This window comes from Daphnia magna, linkage group LG6 (assembly GCF_020631705.1).
Source record: "Daphnia magna isolate NIES linkage group LG6, ASM2063170v1.1, whole genome shotgun sequence".
Taxonomy (NCBI): Eukaryota; Metazoa; Arthropoda; class Branchiopoda; order Diplostraca; family Daphniidae; genus Daphnia; species Daphnia magna.
In genome coordinates, this window is record NC_059187.1 from 2,239,992 (window position 1) to 2,259,096 (window position 19,105).

General features: G+C 40.9%; 1 long non-coding RNA gene and 1 pseudogene across 1 annotated transcript; both read left to right on the top strand.

Moving 5' to 3' along the window:
- The first annotated feature begins 328 nt into the window (after positions 1-328).
- LOC123473842 lies at positions 329-561 on the top strand. The gene is made up of 2 exons (XR_006648162.1): positions 329-454; positions 517-561. It is a non-coding gene; the product is annotated as an uncharacterized LOC123473842 (long non-coding RNA).
- Positions 562-3,853: 3,292 nt separating this feature from the next.
- On the top strand, positions 3,854-18,408 carry LOC123466419 (annotated as a pseudogene).
- The last annotated feature ends 697 nt before the right edge of the window (positions 18,409-19,105 follow it).

Sequence of the window (19,105 nt, forward strand, 5' to 3'; positions counted from 1 at the left end):
GTATAACAGCGTCGTATTTTAGGGTCGTCGTCTCAATGGTACAGTCGTAACCGCTGATGACGTTCACGTACCTGAGGCATCAATCAAAAGCCTTAATGGTCGCGATTGGGATGAATTTTCCCCGACAAGCATAGCGCTTCTCTTCACCGAACACACTTTTCCTCACGATGTGTGGATCAGACACCAAAAGCTGAAAATGTTTCAGTTGGTTCCGCTATGGGAGGATCACTGCCCTCGCGTTGGCTGCACTGAAATCGGGAGAAAATCAATGGAGGAGCTGATTTGGTTAGTTTGGATGTTCGAGGTAATATCGACGTTGCAATAACTCCATCAACGGAGTGTTGCTGTGGATGATACATTGCGAAAGAATGCCTCACATCTAGTAATTCAAGGAGTGAAATCGTTTTCTGCAATCGAAGTTAAAAACAATGTTACGACCGACACCGTCAATGAGGTTCGCTAACATATGGCATTTGAATTCTATTTTCTCTGTTTTTAATTGACAATGTGTTGCAGCGTGATTTTAGGGCATGGTCGGAGAAATTGATTCTACAGAAAAGCGAAAAACAGCATTTCACCGGATCAGTTCAGGATCGTCGGCCCTGTGGATGTAGTTGAAAACTTCCGTAGTGACTGGATTAATGGAATAAATGTCTATGCTACCTGGAGTACTCGTTGACAAGAATGCTCACCAGATCGTTAAAGGTAATGGCTATTATAAAATGTAATCAGTACAGTTCGAAAACATTTGTTGTTGTAGGACTTGTCAATTTCACTGGTCCTGCTTGTGACGATGCTGAAGTGGATTCTCTGAACGATGTCCTTATCAAAGATTTAATGACACCTCAGGCCGGCAAACTATCCTAGCGAGTATTGGAAGTCGACGTCCTAGATGTCAAGGAAACATTGACTGTCCAGATATTAATGGACGAAACGTGGATGACTTCCTGTACACTGATAGAAGATGACGCTGCAAATTGTGCTAGGTCGGGTACGGTTTTCAGACGACTTGATCATAAAGAACTTGGTCATGGAAAAGAAATGGAAGTCTCAACGGTGTTGATGTCATCATGTTGTTGGATCCACCGTCTTTGCGAATAGACTCGAAAATTCAGGCAAATGGTGATCTGGCCGCACACACTACTCATGTCAGAGGATCAATAACATTGACCTGTCAAAACTTCCGCAGAATTATTGGACAAAGTCAACAGACCAATCCATCCTGTTAATGTGCGAATGCCCTTCGAAGTTATAATGAAAGAAAATGTCACTACTCGGACCTTGACGGACCACTTTCGATCGTGATTTCTGCCCGGCGAAAAACCAACCAGACGTTCAACGTCGAAGTGCAGTTCGAAGACGATGTTACCGTACACGGCGATATGGTGATACACGACCGGACGGATATCAATGGAGTAACTCTCGAATCTTTGGACGAGGACACGTTGTCAGAAGAGAGAGCCTCCATGTCTCTGGCTTGAAAGGTTTATTTAGTTAATCAATGTTTAATATTCTTTGGATTTGTAACAGCAGCTTTTGTTCTAGACCTTTGAACAGCTAACTATTCACGGAAACTTGGCTGTGGAGGAAACGCTTTTAATAATCTGAACATTCGCCAGGAATAGCTCTCCTCAACAGACTAAACGCTGAACAGGTATTCCACTAAGCCATGCATTTTTTAATTTTTCGTTGATTTTAATGCTCTGTTTCTGAGCACGCTCTTCACCTCGTAATGTCACCGCTGATGGTGACGTCATCAGTTCCGCAGGAGACATCACGCTGGGCTCAATACAGTGGTGTATGCTGGATGATTTTGTTGCGGCTGCAACTGCGATGAACGAAGGCGCAATCATTAATGGACACATTACAGCATTTCAAGCGACATTTAGAAGTGGATGATTTGGTCGTCGAAAATTCACTGAACAGCCATGACGTCAACGATATTATTTCTAAAGGTTTAAGACGAAAACATCCGGATTTCGTACGAGGGTGGCCTAAGATTACGATTGGCCAGCGCAGGCATTTATGTATTACTTCTCATTTCATTTTTTCTATTCACTTTGTGCACTAATGTCAACGCTCACTGTCCACAAGGACTCGGTTTGATACGATGACTATCTTAGCCCTCAACAACTTTGAAGAATATTTAAGTCGAGAAGTGGTAAAAAATGACCCCCCAAAGCAATCACTGGAACGAAGAAAACACTCCATCCTATCGTTGTCACGAAAAGGACGTCACTCTTGGCCTTATTTGGCGACGTTCACCTGAATTTCTCAAGGATGTTGACAGTCTCACCATGCCAGACCCGTCTACTGGCGATTGGGTCTTTGATCATCTGAAATCCGAAAATATCGATTTGCGAGCTATTAACGGCCTAGAATCTCCCTGACTTTTCTAGATAGCTGGTACAGTGTGATGTCCAATCATCATGCTGGACTGATGGATATTCAACACGTAGCTGTTATAGAAAATTCACTCAAAATTGAAGACCATGTCCTGAATGGATCCAACCTAACCGAGTATCTCAACGCAACGGAGTTGCTCATTTCGCTTGTTCTTATCGAAATGGATCATTCATTGCTTGACCAGCCCTCGAAGAAAACAACCTGACCTTGCTACAATATCCCCAGGTATTTCATTTCTTCGTTGAATTAATATCACCATGATTTCTATAATTTCCTTCCTTTTTTGTTTTAGAAAGCCCGACAAAAGGATAAGTTATTGCCAGGAGATGTGTCATTCTCGTCCGATGTGCTGATGGAAAAATTGAACCTTTCATCTAACCGTCTTGGATCTGTGGATTTGGAACGACTTTTACACGGATCCATGCTCAAATCAGCAGTACAAAGTAAGTTCAAAAAAAAGCATGTCGAAAAAGAAGGCTAATTGGTTATCAGTGAAGACATTTACAGGAACAATGAGATATTTGAATGGCATTCATGTGAAAATGTTGGCGGTTAGTCATCTCAATGTTACCAAATGGAACGCAACAAAGACGTGAAAGAGATGGTGGACCAATAGTGTTGAAAACCGGGGAAATCAGAAAGTTCGTAGCTCAAAAAGACTTTTCTTGGTGATTGGGACATTCAAGGCAATCCTAACACCAAGCGGTGCTGTGATGTGCTACTTAGTCATCAACGTATCTAAGACTTTTGCTATAATGTTTCCCATCACGAACAGGGACACTCGACGGTGTTCCAGTAACTTCCTGATGAAGATTAATGAATCTCAACTGCCTCACGTACTAAGTTTACTTCTTTGGTTGTCAAGAGCAATTGAATGTCATTAGTGGCATGATTGACGGCGTCAATCTTACTTCCGTATTACAACAAAGGTTCCTCTCAGAGGTAACGCGCTTCCATCAAAGACAACATAGTCTTCAAAGATGTATATTTGTGACTGCGGGTATTATCAGCATTGCTTTAATGGTGGTAACGCTATCTGCTTTCCTTTATAGATAATATCAGCGCTAAAAAATTAACAATCAAAACATGAGTGACATGGCGTGGAGAGGCGTGCACCCAGGTTATTACGGGAAAAAGCATCTCAATGGAACGATGGACATTCAGGTTATTGGTTTTTTAAATACAGCTGTGGCATATTCAACAATTCAACTCTGGTTTTACAGGGAGACATAACGGTAGATTTGTTGCAATGGTCGTAATCCAAGGAAGAAAACGCAGCTTTCGTTTATCCTGAAGGCCAAAATGCTAATTTCCAACATCCAGTGGTACGCTGTAAGTTTATGTTGTTAACATTTTCTATCTAACTCTCTTAATCTTAATGGGAAATAGATTTTGGTGGTGGATTAACCATCTTGAAGCTGTCTAACAGAATTACAATGAGGCAAACATGAATCAACTGATAGCTGAGTGCCAGTACGGAATCGCCATTCTAGAGGTGCGAGGCGAAAATTCTCGGCGAAAGGATGCCAACGCTTCACGCTACTGGGACTCCAGCGATCGAAAGGAAAATTATCCAGTTTTGAGTTCTTTGAACAAATTCAGCAAAATTCCTTTGCAGCTTTCCTCGCGGCTCCAGTAATCCGCGGGCTAACGTAATCCATAGTTTTTTTGTTTTCAATAAATCTTTGTTGTCTCGCAGACTTTTCCATCTACATTCAAAACAGTCCCGTTCTGCACGAAAATAAAGCAGTACAAGTGACACGACAGCTGTTATCCTTGTTGCTACACACTCAACAGGTTCGCCGATAAATTAGGTTTAATCTTGAAGCGTGATTCGAACGCTCATCCTTTTGGAACAACAGATGGAAATAACTGCCAAACTGAAAAAAATTGTGTCGATGCCATCATTTCAGGTCACGCTTCCGTCGGGCTCCAATGGCTATTTGAACACCTCGGAATCCCAACACGACTTAAAGATTGTTTGGAGGAGAAGAATCTGACTTTACGGTGATCGGGTGCGTCTGTTACTACAGTCGGGATCAGCTCATTGTCACTCCTACCATCGAGCCTTTCTAGGTAAACTAGTAAGAATCACTGTCATTATGTTTAACTGGCCCTGTGTAAGCTGAAGCAGATCTATTCTTTTAAATAGCTGCTTTGGCGGAAGAGGTGTCAATAGTAGTTTCAAAGCCGTTGACATTCAGGTACTTTAAGGAAACGGCCTTGAGGACTTTGGGCGATATCGTAGCCGATGTAGCTCTGGAACAGAGAACAGAGGATGGAGTGGTGATCTTAGCCATCAGCCATGAAATCTGCTGGAGTATGGATATATAGTTTTGACGGCGACATGTTTAAACATGACAGCAGGTGATGAAACCTTTTACATCAGTTCAGAAATAAGAGGGTTTCGAATTCTGCAATATTTAACCGCTTCAGCCCCCTTGGGCTTTGCCAGTTCGTTGAAACAGAAATAGTGGCGTCCCCTTCACGCATAAGGTGATAGCCATACAAGAAACGATGTTTTTGGCTGTTATTGCTTCGTGCGGTCTGGAAGCCGTGTCTCCTTCGGCTGGAGCCTCCAACAGTTCTGGAAAGTTTAGGGAATTGATCAAAGGATGTCCTCTCACCAGTTCGTTTTACGCGTTGCGCGCGTTGACATAATTCAGCCGTATGATTGATATTCTTACCCCAAAGGTGCCACGAGGACATCATATTCCACAAAGTCCTGTAACGGCATTCACGTAACGTTTGCTCAAGACATAAGTCAGAAGTCATGTAGCCAAAACCACATTGAAAGTGACATGTATCTCTTCTTTCTATTTCAAAGGATCAATGAAGTATTGGCGCATACTCTGGTTTCAATTGGTCGCAGTTCAAAGTTCCCCCCCCTTGGCACTGCTGCAATTCATCCCGAAATCATTTGGAATTTCAGTGGTACAACAGCTAGACATCGATAAGATTGACTTAGTTTGGCCAATCCTGGTCATTGATAGTGGCCAACGCAAACTGTTGTACAATGTAAAGATAAAAGCTTTGATGAAACTTCTTATCTTCCATTGGCACTTTCTGGACGGGGAGGCTTTCATGGCAGCGCTTGCAGCCTTTTTCTTTGCGAGTAAGTTAGAGTCTACAAGTTAATTCAAGGACAAGGTTTCCAGGTAGAACAGACTTTCGAAATACCCCTGAGTCAGATCTGGCCCTTTGGCTATTCTATCGAAACGAGACGTTCCTGGCCAGCGGCGGCCTCCGAATCTCGCGTAGCAATTTTCGTGGCACATGCCCGTCTACGTAATAGTGGCTTCCAAAAGCCATCCATCGAATGCTGAACAATTAGTAGTTTGTTGTTGTTATTTTTGGACGGTAAAATTGCTTTACACGTAATGGTTTGTTTGTTCATCCCAGAATATATTAATCATGTTTGAATCTTGTATGTCGAGAAAATTGGTTTAAACAAAAATAAATGAATGGAGATAATGCGTGTTGATATTTTCGTTTATTTGCTTTCTATTCTACTTGTTGGCCACAGATTGTTTTGCGGGAATCTAGGGGATGCAAAAACCTGTGAAGAACAGTATCGTATGTGATGTTTATCTCCTCCTAGAAGAACTAAAGTAATCCTGAATTAATATAAACGACAATCTCATTATCTCGAAGAGGATCGCGAGGTAGGAGTAATCCGTGCTTGACGTGTCCAGCATCAAGTATGCGGAAACCTAAACTTTGAAGAATGCGCTTGCTACTATAGAGTTGTCGATCGCAATGTTGACGTATGGAAGATGTCCTGATTGGAGCCACGTTTACAATCAGACGCCGGTCATATACTTGCGTATCCTTTTCTCCGGTATTGTTCCAATGTCATGAGATTGACTCTACATTCCGTTAGGATGATGGCACATTATCAGGCCACAAGGTTATCGTTGGTTTTTGAAAAATTCCAGCGGAGAGCGAAGTGAACGATCTCTTCGAGACACGTCTCTTGCAATGTAGGGTGAGGTACTTGAGTACGTAGCCGGAGTTTCCAAAGACGGGACGAGTAGGGCGTGGCATCGTGTTGCAGACTTTTGACGACGCCAGACGTCGTGGTAGCAGATGACAAGTTAAAATAGAAGAATATTGTTATCATCTGGTTCCTCATTTTTGGGTAATATGCACGTAGTACATACTTGATTTGCCTCCATTTTGAGGGCCATAGATCGCGTCTATTACATACAAGTCCAGCAAAGGAAATGGCATTGTATGTTCGTTGGCGGTCGCTGAAGAACACAAGAAAGTCCAGATGAGGATGGTGGGCTCGGTTGTAAGCTAAAACGATATCCATTTCCAATCGGTCCTATCGATAGCCTGGTAAACGCCGAGAACAAAGCTGTTTCACGACACGCCCCAACCTCCTAAAATCCATACTTTCTTGTATGTGAAATAATAGATCCATTGAAATCAAATTAGCCGTAAGTTCAACGGGTTGTGTGCATTTTTGCCGAGATTCAAGGTGTACGTGGGGACAAAATAGGACAATTAAGTGTTTAAACTACCTGAGATTGATTGTAAGATGATCTAGTCTATGCTCTCCACTTTACCCCAACAATGGCTGAATAATCATCTTTTTCCTTCATTCGGTTCGGATTCATGCGGGAAGTAGATGCCGTACGATCTTTCGATGCTAACAATGCCGAAGGTAAGCGGCGAGTGCGTCTGAAACAATAGAATGTTTAAACTTTTTTATTTTTGCGGAGAGTTTGAAATATCATATACCTCACAAGAAGACGGCAAATGTCTTTCGAGAAATGGTAAAATTTGGAAAGGAGTTGTGAGCCAGTCTGCCCAAACATGACGTCAATGGGGACACTTTCACGGATTAAATCGCAAAATTTTCACTGGTACTATAGAAATGTTCATTGGAAAGTACTACACCGCATTCGACTGACGACTAAATTGAACTTGATACGTAGCAACTACCGTATACTTTCGGCCGAACGATTCGGAGTTTCGGGAAATGCGTATCGCCATCGATATGTACTTTGTGTATCAGATTTTCACTACTTTTGTTGACATTTTTTCAAGGTTCAGAGTTCCAATCTTTAAACAGATATAGAAAGGATAAATGCTCAAATTCTGTCATGTTCCAGTCGTTTCAGTGAACCTTGTATCTGTCTTTACTCGAAAAAAAAACTACGTGGCGTGTTCAAAGTGAAGATGATGGCATGGACGTTCGCCACTTCGACGTTCGTGAATCGTTCGTGTACACGTGCTACGCAACGGCTTCTAATGTAATAAGTTACGCGGAACTAAGCAGCAATAATTAGAAAACCACAGCAATTATATTGATAGTTTTTTCACTATGAGCATTTCGTAAAAATGCAAGCAACACGGTTTCTAGTAAGATATGATACAAATGAACCAAAAAATAATTCAGCGATATGAGAAACAGAGCGTAGCTTTCTTCAGTCCAACATTCGAAATTGCAGGGTTGAGAATGGAATGGTGTCCCTATTAAAACCCATTCCATGTGTGAACAGCAAATAATGCGGCCACCGAAAATCAGGATACCGGCGGCGCTGGGAAGATCCCTGATCAGGAATGCGATCCTTCGGTAAGCATCGATGCTATATGGAATTGAAGATTTTCTTGTTGCGTAAAACTGTTTTCGGACAGGTTGCTGCTGTTGGCGAACGATGACGGCAGGTGAAGTCCTGATGAAGTCGGTTGCAAGGACTGGCCTATCTTCTGTTGTTGCTGAACCACCTTTGCCGGGGAGATGGTTGAAATCGGTTGTCCGTTGGTCTGTCAGGCATCCCGTCTTCGTCATCATCAACACTCAAATACTGAAAATCTAACGCTTTCTGTTCGGCAGTGGCAATGGAACGAACGATCAGGACGGGAACCAATGCTCCACTGCGAGGACAAATCCGATACAGTACTGCCAGATTCCTTGCCGGCAATGTATTCTAAATATAATCACGCATTTCAGGTTATTTGTTTGCACGTATAGAGAGAGGGGATCTTTAAAATAAAAGTATTTTAGAAAAATGCAAATTTTAATGAATCTTACCGAGAACGTGAAGTTTACCGTCCAGATCGATAAAACCACAAACGTCTATGTCGGGGAAGAATGGTTAAGTATATGAAAATGAAGGTCAAATTACAAATACATTGAATACAAAAATAACTTTCATAAATGTAGCCATTGATGTCTTTGGTTTCCATCGGAACGTTCCATCTCCTCATATCATACCCGAACGTAACACGATCCATCCTCGTTGAGTTGATTAATTTGTGTTTCAGAATAGGACACACGATCTTCCTGGGCTCCCTCTGCGTTGGCAACTCAGCTGGCGCCACTTACCGCCGACGGACACAATCACCGTCAACGCTAAACGCATCAATATAGGTTTTGGTTTTCAACTCGTTTCAAATTGACTCCTGTGCGTTTCCTTGTTTACTTACCAAATATCTCAGCATGTTTCCAACAGTAAAAGAAAAGGATAGAGCGCAAAAAGTGAAAGAGCTGAATGAAGACCGGCCACCATGTAGCCGGGACCGGCAGCGCGTTTTGTATACCCCCGTCCGCAGCGGTACACGGAAAAGGGACGGGGTGGAAGGCCGTAAGAGAGGGGAGGCTCGATGAGGAACAAAGGAGGATGATCTCTCATGTCACCTGTTCTTCTCCGCCATGAGCATCAGACCTGAGTCACGATCACGAGAGCCATTAACAGTGTAAAATAACGCAATAGAAGTGGGACCTGTCGAAGTGAATGAAGCCGGCCGGGCGAGACAGGAAAAATAAAGAAGGTCTATACAGACGTGTCCCGAAAAAACATTCTCTTTTCCTAGAAAAAAAAAAAGATGTAGTATATAGCTATATATATATATAGGATGTTCTCTATACTCGAATATATTTGAGAGGGAACCTCTCAGACGTCAGCTATTTTTAAAGAAATTTTATTTATTTTTTTTTTTTCCTTTTGGCTCTTCTTTTATTATTTTTGATGATAGTCCCAGTTGAACTGCTAGAAAAAGGAGACCAACCCTACCGGCCGGATTATTACATGGTCGGACGGACGAGAAGAAGAAAAAAAAGAGGACTCTCATTTGAATTTTACACATTGGCATGAAGATGTAGATGGAAAGATATTAAGTTTCCTTTGCAAAATTCGATTGCAGCTTGAAATGGTGATGGGATTGTTTTACCTGCAGCTTGCTTACAGGTTTATATATTTAACTAAAAACATAACAAGCAAAAGGGCTGTGGAGTGAAAGGTGGCATCACCTTAGTTACATTTTTCCGTTAAAGGCATCGTTTCATCGAAAACAAAGGCAAAGTGTTTTCCAGGTGTTTGATTTCATGTGCCATCGTTTGATTCTCTTTTCTTTTGAAAGGAAACTCTGTACGATTAAAAAATAAACTAAATATTTTACGTATTCATTTGCACTAGAGGATGGTACGGAGTTCCAGTACAAGGGCGGGACGGTGAGTCAGGTGAAAGTGGATCACTTCGATGAATGGTATTTGATTGTCGAAGATTCACTAACCGAGAATTTGAACAACAAGAAATCAAGTGGACCGCCTATGGGCGTCTCCTTTAAACTCGTTTGATTTTTACGAGAAGAATTTGAAAGCCTGGAACGAAATGGCGTTTGTTAGCTCTAGAGACATAAAATCTACACCTGGCCCATTTGCGTGAAACTCTGATATCTTTGCTGGGCGCAGTGTTCGCGAAATTGTTTTGCCATTTCAGGAGGGTCCCTCTCGCTTATCGTCAGGCGCATTTTAGATGTCCTTCTCCGCTCAGTGTTTCTCTCACCGCCATGAAGGTGACAAAGCCTGCACTTTCTCATCCCACCCAGCAACAGTATAATGTGCCGAAACCAGCACACATCAGCAAGTTTCAGCTTGCATCTAACAAAGCAATAAAGTGCCAGTATATGGTTTGCTGGGAATGGACAATCGTTCGCTATCTTAGTCCAGTCATTCAGACGGCTACCTTTGCACTCGAGCGAATCGAGGTAAACCTTGATAAGAAGGAAAGAAGAAGGTCCTTCTTTTTTTATTATTTAAAAATTGTTTTTGAATTCTTGCAATAAAGAGTGATTTGTCTAATCATCTGCATTAAATGACTGCATAGCTTACGCACTTAAAAGAGGAAATAAAAGCTGGATTATGCATTTTTATGGCGATATCTCATTTCAGTTTTTGATTTTAACGTTCTCTTTTTGTCCAATTACGTCATGCATAATTCAATATTCCCTTATTGTGTGTCTTTAGGTAGCTTTTATATGAAGTAACGGTATATAAGGACTGTTTATCGTGCTAGGAAGCGCTTGGCTTTGTGTTCGTTCTCAACTGTATATAAGATCCATCGGGAATTTTTTCGAGTGAAGTCAGCGGAAATATTATCATCAGAGGAATAAACAAAAAAAAAGGCCAAATAATTACATAAAGATATTATGGTGCTTCTTCTGAAACTCTATATCTAGATAAACCTTCGTTAAAGTTGAGTTTTTAGCAACGATTTGTGAGAACTGACAATGCTAGGTCAAATTATTTCTTTTGTACAGAGAAAAGCGAAGTGGAGTTCTTCGAGCATCAGAGTCATCAACTGAAATTCTAACGTCAACTTGCCTTTTGTACTGATTTAAAAAAGCGGTAGATGGGAAAAACGAAACAAGGTACATAATAATTTTCATCCCAACGCTAACTGCCATTATTCATGTTCTATGCGAGGTGAGCGAGGCCTCCCATCTTTCGGACCTGCTATAGTATATCTGCGTATGCATTCGTAGAATCTTAAACGCTATAACTTTGATTCAATTCAAAAGGCAGCAATGTTGGTTAAATATCGAATCGGGCATACCTGTAGTCTTGTGCTATAGAAAAGTTGCTGGTCAACAGTAGTAACCAATTGCTTCCGAAAGATCGAGGAGGCTTAGTCAATAAATCCATCAAGTGCAATGGGAATTATAAGGGCTTGGCACGATTCCGGGGATCATATCGCACCACTGATGTGCAACGCAGCAGTCCCTCGCAAATGGAGGGATTCACGAGAGGAATCAGTACAGGATAAAGCCATGACGTAGATAAGCATGTTGATGAAGTGTTCCGTTTTTGTATATTTGCGCGATGATGCTCTTTTCTTGGATCGAAGGAAGGAAAAGCACCATAATAGGATGAATGGAATTAGGGGTAATGACTATCGTACGTCCTTGAATGACGTCAGCTGTCGAAGATCAAGATCCAGCGCAGCACCCCCTTTTTTATCTACCGGAATGTTTCCTCGTGACGGTCTAGAGTCGATTTTACTTGTATTTTCTGTGCAAACAATAACGTGAGAATAGAAATGCTGGCGGTAGGCAGTTCAGTTTTTTGTGTATCAAAGGCGAGGCAGCAATTTTGAGTGGTTTCTAGAAGCTTTAATTATCTCCGATAGATAAAAGAACTAGTCATTTCGATTTTAGGTTTATTGCGAACGACTCGTGGAAGGTCACGGTTTGTTTTCTCCTACAAGTGATGGGTTCACGGAGATGGAAGACGGCGGCGTGTTGACGTTAACAACAAAGACAATGTTTGTTTCGTTTGTTGTCTTTTCTTGACAAACGACTGCCCGAAGCATGCGCCGGCTTTAAAATCAAACCTCAATTTCGGATGCACTAGTCATTTGTTTCTTATCCAGATTCATTCGTTTGTGTGTGCGGCACGCTCATTTCATCGAATCCATCATTATCATTATTGTTACAGTAATCTTCGAATAGATTCGACAGATGAAACCGATTACTCGCTCATCGTTACTGCTGGCGTAAATTTTTGCGTAGAGCCCCAAACGACAAATTAATATGGTAAAATGTTAATCCTTAGATCATAACTTTACTCAGCACGTTTCGATTACATTTGCTTTTTGTGCGTTTTCGATTCAGAAATGCTGGACTTTAACTGGATGGACTGATGATGACCCATGTTGGCCGATGCTTATGAAGCTATTGGCGCGCTTAATAGACTGGAAAGCGGATACCTTTATCGCCTCTAAACACCATACACCCCATCCGACGATCACAGATTTCACTAGGTAAGCACGGACCGGAAAGTAGAAACAGGATTGCTATCAGAAGCGAGGTGTGTTTTATTGCCACTTAGGGAGGCTGGAAATCTCAAGTCAGGCTATCACTGTGTGTGGTGTATTGTAGAGGCAGTTCCTAGTGTGAAAGCAGTTGATTTACCTTCTTACAAGAGTGAAATGTAGATAAAAGCGATTACGATAAAAGCCTGGAACACTTGTCACACCAAAAAATAGTTTACGATCACTGGCCCTACAACGCGCATCCCACAAAGTGGTCATTGTAGCAAGGAATTGAGCTGCTACCTTCTGCCGATGTCTTTTGAAGGGAAAACGACGAACATGTCGTGGATGATGTGCCATCCACCCAGCAGACGGAATGAGCCGACTTGCACGTTGGAGAACATCGACGACGAGGACCGCATCGCTAGTGACGCAATACCAGCAAACGAGTGGCGCAGTCTGGGTTGTTGCATTTATCCAATATAGTTATCGGTAACACTTACCTCAGTATACCACAGAAGTTCTTCGAAAGCATGGGATTCAAACATCTCCGTCCTATTAATCAGTTTTGGTTTGCCTTAATATTGCATCATCACATCTCGAATTAAACGTTTTAGTTTATGGTAATTAGTATTTTCGACTTTATACGTGGTAACATGTGGAGCCTTACAAATGGGAAGCGTGATTTGTTTTTGAAAATAAGCGTGGAGCATTGTTATCAATGGATTATGAGACGTAACCTGCATAATCTATCCAGCGCTTTCATCATTTGATGATTACAATAGAGTCCACAGTTCAGTTTGAATTGTATCATAGTTGAATGGCTGAAAGATTTCAGTAAGCTCAGTTTTCTAAAATTATTTCAGAAAAGTTTAACTGCGTAGATGAACATTCCAGCTGGTTGCCAATCACTGGCTATATAAAGGAAGCACACGATGAAAATGTTTCCAACAAAATGGACGATTACTTTCCAGTTGGCGTGTTCTTGAAAGAAATTAATAAGCTGGTTTCATGGATGATGTACCACCTGTCTAATGGGATGGGCTAGACTCACACGTTTGAAGAACACAATAGGGAAAGGATAGGCGACTTGAGCAACACCAATACCTTTTGATATACGAGTAGCTCAATCTGTGGTTTTATTCCTTTTTGTCCCTGTGCATCGTACAAGTTTTTTTTTTTTTTAATTCTGGTATTGGGATTCCAGTTGCTGTGTTACTGCCATTGCTATGTGATGTCAACTATCCTAGTTAATTTCCCTATTTTTCAACAGTATTTCCAATCATTAAATGCAGGACATCTTACATGCCTTAATCAGGTATTTATCAAATTATGTGCGTCCCAGGTGTACGTGACATTTGTTTAGAGTAGTAGAATGTAAAAGAGACGGTGGATCTTAATGCATGATCCGGCATAAAAACTGAATAGTTATTTCAGAAAAGGCTTAATCTAAAACCAAACATGTGGACGCACTGCATAGTCTCAGCCGTGACACCCTCACTCCTCGTATATGGTTTTATCGTTCAGAGGTCAGGTTATAGTTCTCAATTGAGCCGACTTTTCCTCCCAAATGTGGCCGGGTAAGACCCTTCCACATAGCCTTCCTTCAATCACCTTGTTTGACATTGTTTTATACCCCTCTCTCCTCTCATTTCACCCAGTCATTCAGTTGCTGGAACAGTGGAAGAAAATTCTGAGTCTCTTATCTGGCCGAAAATGGAGCTGGCAGCCTCATCAGATACAAGATGATCAGTGTTGACAAAAACAACAAGAAAATGCTTATTCCGTTTGTTTTCTTGACGGCCACTTTGCCCAACGTTGCTGCAAATGTTGCACAACTATACTTTCAATTGTTTTTGTTACATTATCTAGTTTCAGAATTCGGGTCAATCGATGATCCTTGCCCTCTTGACAGCTGAATCTACATGTTACGTCTATTTTATTCAAGACGTACACGTCGATTCCGGATAAGGATGCAGACTATTGTCTTATCATATAGGGGTTAAGATGGAACCTGCAGTGACTTAAGTCAGCCGCTTAAGGTAAAATGGATTTCATGTTTTAAAGTTGGCAAGCACGGTCTTTGATTTTTTAGAAAGAAGCTGGATTTTGACCGCATGGACGGACGATGATGAAAGCAATAAAGCTGCCGAAGCTATTGATGTAATAGATTGGAAAAGGGATACTGTTGGCATGCACTACCAAACTACACGCACCACCACGGGCAATCTCGAATTTTCCAATCGAAAAACAAAAGGGTCGAGATAGTGTATCCTTTTCCGCACTCGACCAATACGTTTTGCCTATTAAGATGCATTTAAATCTTTAAATCCCATGTACTTTTAGTATGACCATAAAATTAACACGCCTGATACGTTTGTCATGCCGTTCGGTTGTTTTTCTATAGAGAATTGTGAAGCGTTTACGTTAGGGTTGGAACATTCACGCTCAACTGGTGTGCGGAAACCGCTTTCAGCTTACAATCAGCGCACAACGGTCGATATAGTGTTGCTGAGAAATGGATCAGCTGCCGCCTTCTTCCGGTGTGTTTTTTGAAAGAGGATAATCAGCAGCTGGTGTCGTGGATGATGTACCCATCCATGCCTAACGCAATTAGTTGGCTTCACCCGCTGGAAGGCACTGACGTCAGAGATATATGCGAGAAGCTCTGGTGACCCGATATCTTTCCCGAAGCGACGGGCACAGTCGGGTTTTTTTCCATTTGTCAACATTATTGTCGAAAACTTTTGCCTTAAGTGGCTTTTTCGAAGTGTGAATTCCATTTCTTCAGTCCATATTCTGGTGGTATAGGACTGAAAAATCGAAAGATCGTATAATATGGATAAAAGAATGCTAGCATGAAGGTGAGGAAAACGCTTTTTTGACCCATTTCTCATCAGCAAGCTCAGCCAAAAACACCTGTATGTATATGACGTAATCACCGAATGGTTGATAATAAAACCACCCTTGTTCCGGTTGGCTGCGTCGTCCTACTGACGTTGTTTTTGTTTTTGTTTGTATCCCCATAAAAAAACTCGTCAAATGCTACTTCCACAGTTGATAAAAAATCTTTAACGACGCAGGTTTATGTCGCTGATATAAGAATAGTGCTGCGCATTTTTGGGATAGTCGTAAAACCGTAATGCACAAGCTCAATAAAATGCAAATTAAATGTCGTCAAAAAGCCTTTTTGCGTTGAACGATTCTTTGCGTGACTCTCTTTGACGCTCCATAACAGCCGAATACCCTTCTTTGTTATCTGCTTTGTTGAAAATACAGTAGGATGGGTTGATTATGAAACTGAATTGGAAATAGCCATGGAATGGACCTGTCATTATTATGCTTTTGAAGCGTTATAATGTTTTTAGATGGCAGTTGTATTCCACAGCCGAGCAATTGGAAGATAAATTACCTCCCTCCCTGTTAGATAAATGGCTGTCAATGAAAAACAAAAGGCGAAGAACAATTTTGACCATTTAGCAGCAGGTTTCGTCATTATAAGCACAAGGAGTAATAAAAAGCTATTGTCTTGTATCTGGAATTCATTGTATGGAGTATCCGCTCCCTTTATAACATTTGAATATAGGTACAATATAGTTTCCTGACTTTCTGCTTTTCATAAGCCTCTTTAGCTCAGTGGTAGAGCGCTGGTCTTGTATAAACCAGCGACCGAGGATTCAACTTTCCTCTCCAGGAGGCATCTGTTTTTGTTTTTCTCACTCACAATGGTAGGAGAGTAACATTCCCAGACTGATTACTTAAGTTAATGTAGAACGCACCGTCGCCAATTTTTTAAATTGCTTTTTATTATTTTATTATGTACGTTGTTATCCATAAAGGGGCGTAGCGCCCTTCCATTTGATTCGAGCTTTGGTGACCTTCCCTTCAGGTTTCCTCCGATTTGTAAAGGTGGCACGCACCGATGCGCCGGCAATTTCAAAACTTGGTTTTACCGAAACCGCAACTCATTCGGTTTCTTATTGGGCTCTTTCGCCAGCACGGCCCCTCAAGGAGTATTTTTCGTTGTTAGTCTACTCGCCTTCATAACTTGTTTCGCTATTGCTTGCGTATAGTGTGCCGGAAGACAATAGTCTCAGCCAATGATTTGCCCTCATTTTCGTATACGGTGGCAACAAAAAACAGCAATAGCTTGAACACTGCAACAACAGGGTGAAATCTGAACGTTCCAGGAAACTCACGGAAGGTTTTCTTTTTCGGTTGACAGGGTAAATTACGTCCAAGCAGACATACATGTTATCTTTAATCTATAGTTTCAATTCATTTTATTAAAGCTATGCCTCAGAGCTTGCCGATGGAATTTTAAGTAATACTTGGTTCTTGGTTGTTTGGTAAAATTTAATAAAAATATAACTCTTCTTTCATTGCTTTTTTGCCGTCAATTAGCTCCCATATTTACTTTTTTATAAAAACATATAATGTCAAAAATTTATTTATTTTTATTAATTAAAAATTCGACTGTATGCTTAAGAAGTTGGGAAAAAGGGTGTGTACACCTTTTGTAATCATCATATGGAATTCTTTATTTCAAATGCAATTTTTCATCCAAACAGTGATTTTCAACACTCCGAGTGTCGTTCAAGGTTCTAGGATCGGGCAAAATGATCGGCGAAAAATTGAGGTCAGATCGGCGATCCAGTCTTCACAGACTGATCGGATCGCCCATCAAGGTAATAAAATTGATGGGAACTACCAGTCTGGCTATACTATACTCAGAAGGAGCCGTTGCGTCAGCCTAGATTAAAAGTCTTTCGAAAACAGTTCTCGTTTCCATAGAATTGAACTGAAGGCTGGAATTCGATTGTTGGATTTTCAATACCATGCCGGAGTCTGTAAGGGCATTACAGCTTCGCGAGTCCCAGATCCTATTATGTCTTCTCCCTTTTTCTGGATTCCCAACTTTCTAGACACTGCGAGGTATTTGAGAAGTAACAAGGTAATTTTTTTAATTAGACCTACAATGAATTTTTCAATTCTTGATTTTACATACCGATTCAACTGGTTGTTTTTTTTTTAATTTTTTTTTTCGCGCATCAACACACTTCCCCCTATCAGGTGTACATCCTACCGTGAAACTCCTACGACGGATCGTATGCTGCGATTGCAGCCATAAAGCGGGAAAATTTGAAGCGAAAGCTCAAGAGAATCAGGAGCGTCAGGCAAACTGATTAAACAATCAACACAATTTGCTTCATGTTTTACGTTCTCATGCAAGACAATTTGGATCGTCTCTGGATGGAGCATTAATGAAAGTGCCTTATTACGTCTTTACTCAGCTATTGATGTGATTAACTGGGACAAGGATGCCGTTTTGCATTCAACAAATGCTACGGCCCTCACGAGGACATTCTCAAGTTCTTCCGAGATCGTAATCGACTAGAGGGGCATCGTTTATACTCGGCTGGTCGCTACGTTTTCGACATTGAAAAGGCTTTGAAATTGCAGATAAGGTTCAGAGCGAATGTTTTGAAATTTTTGACATTTTTCCCGTTCCTGTATGGTCTGTCTCTTTTTTGCAATATTTCAGCTTACCAGACGAGGTTTACGTGAAAAGTTTAGAACGTCATCACGCCCAGTTGATTTCGACCATTGGACAGTCTTTAAAAGACACTACGACTGTGGAAGATGTTGCCGACGAAATTGACCACCTGCCTTCAGCTGGAGTTTTCTATAAAAAATAACGATCAACTCGTTTCATGGATGACAGGCCATGCAGCTAATGGCATGAGTCGTCTTTTTACCATGGACGGTCATCGTCGTAAGGATATGCTAAACTAGCAACGCAATACATGTCAAAGAGAATGGCTCAGGCTGGATATCTGCCATTCATCAACATCGTCGTTGGCAATACGGCATCCACAGAGTTTTCTTAGGTTTAGGTTTTCAATTTGTCTATCCTATGCACACAATATTAACTAAACCTCCTGGACGGTATTAGATACAGACCGATACATTTTTCTTTATAAAATGTCGTGTCTTTTAAAATACATTTACTAAGGTGCGAATTTTCTTCAAATAAATACATCCTTAATAAGTATGTAATTAAAGGAAAATTTAATAATATAAATAATTTTTTCTATTTATTTGATCTTTTTTCACCAAAAGATGAGTTTAAAAAGTTGGTCTTCAATTTTCGGACTTATTTTGCTTTTGCTTAAATATAAAATACAGCAAACTATGCACTGACTTCGATAAAAAAAAATTTAAAAAGGACAACAAAGTTGCCGCGCTAGTACGCTCTAGCGCTAGCCTGATTCAGTACAATAATTTAAAATATTTCAAAAACGGATGATTTGATGGAAACAAATCACTTTTTCAGAATCAGCATTCAATTCTGAATATCACGTGTGGTTTGAGCGAATTCCAAGAGATTTCATTTTTGCCGATTTTGACAAAAATGAGAAGGGTATAAGCCTTCCCACTTTTTCATTTTGACTAAAATTTAGATTTGGCCAAAAATACATGGTTTCGATTCAAAATTTACGAAATCACGAAAATCAATTTCGTTTTCACGTGAGACTTTTAGTTTTGAGTTATTTGAATTCAAAGTTGTTGCGCCACAACCACTTTGATTCCGTTTTGTTAAAAAATCTACATAATTAACGCGAAAAACCGGGGGTAATAAAATTATTGAA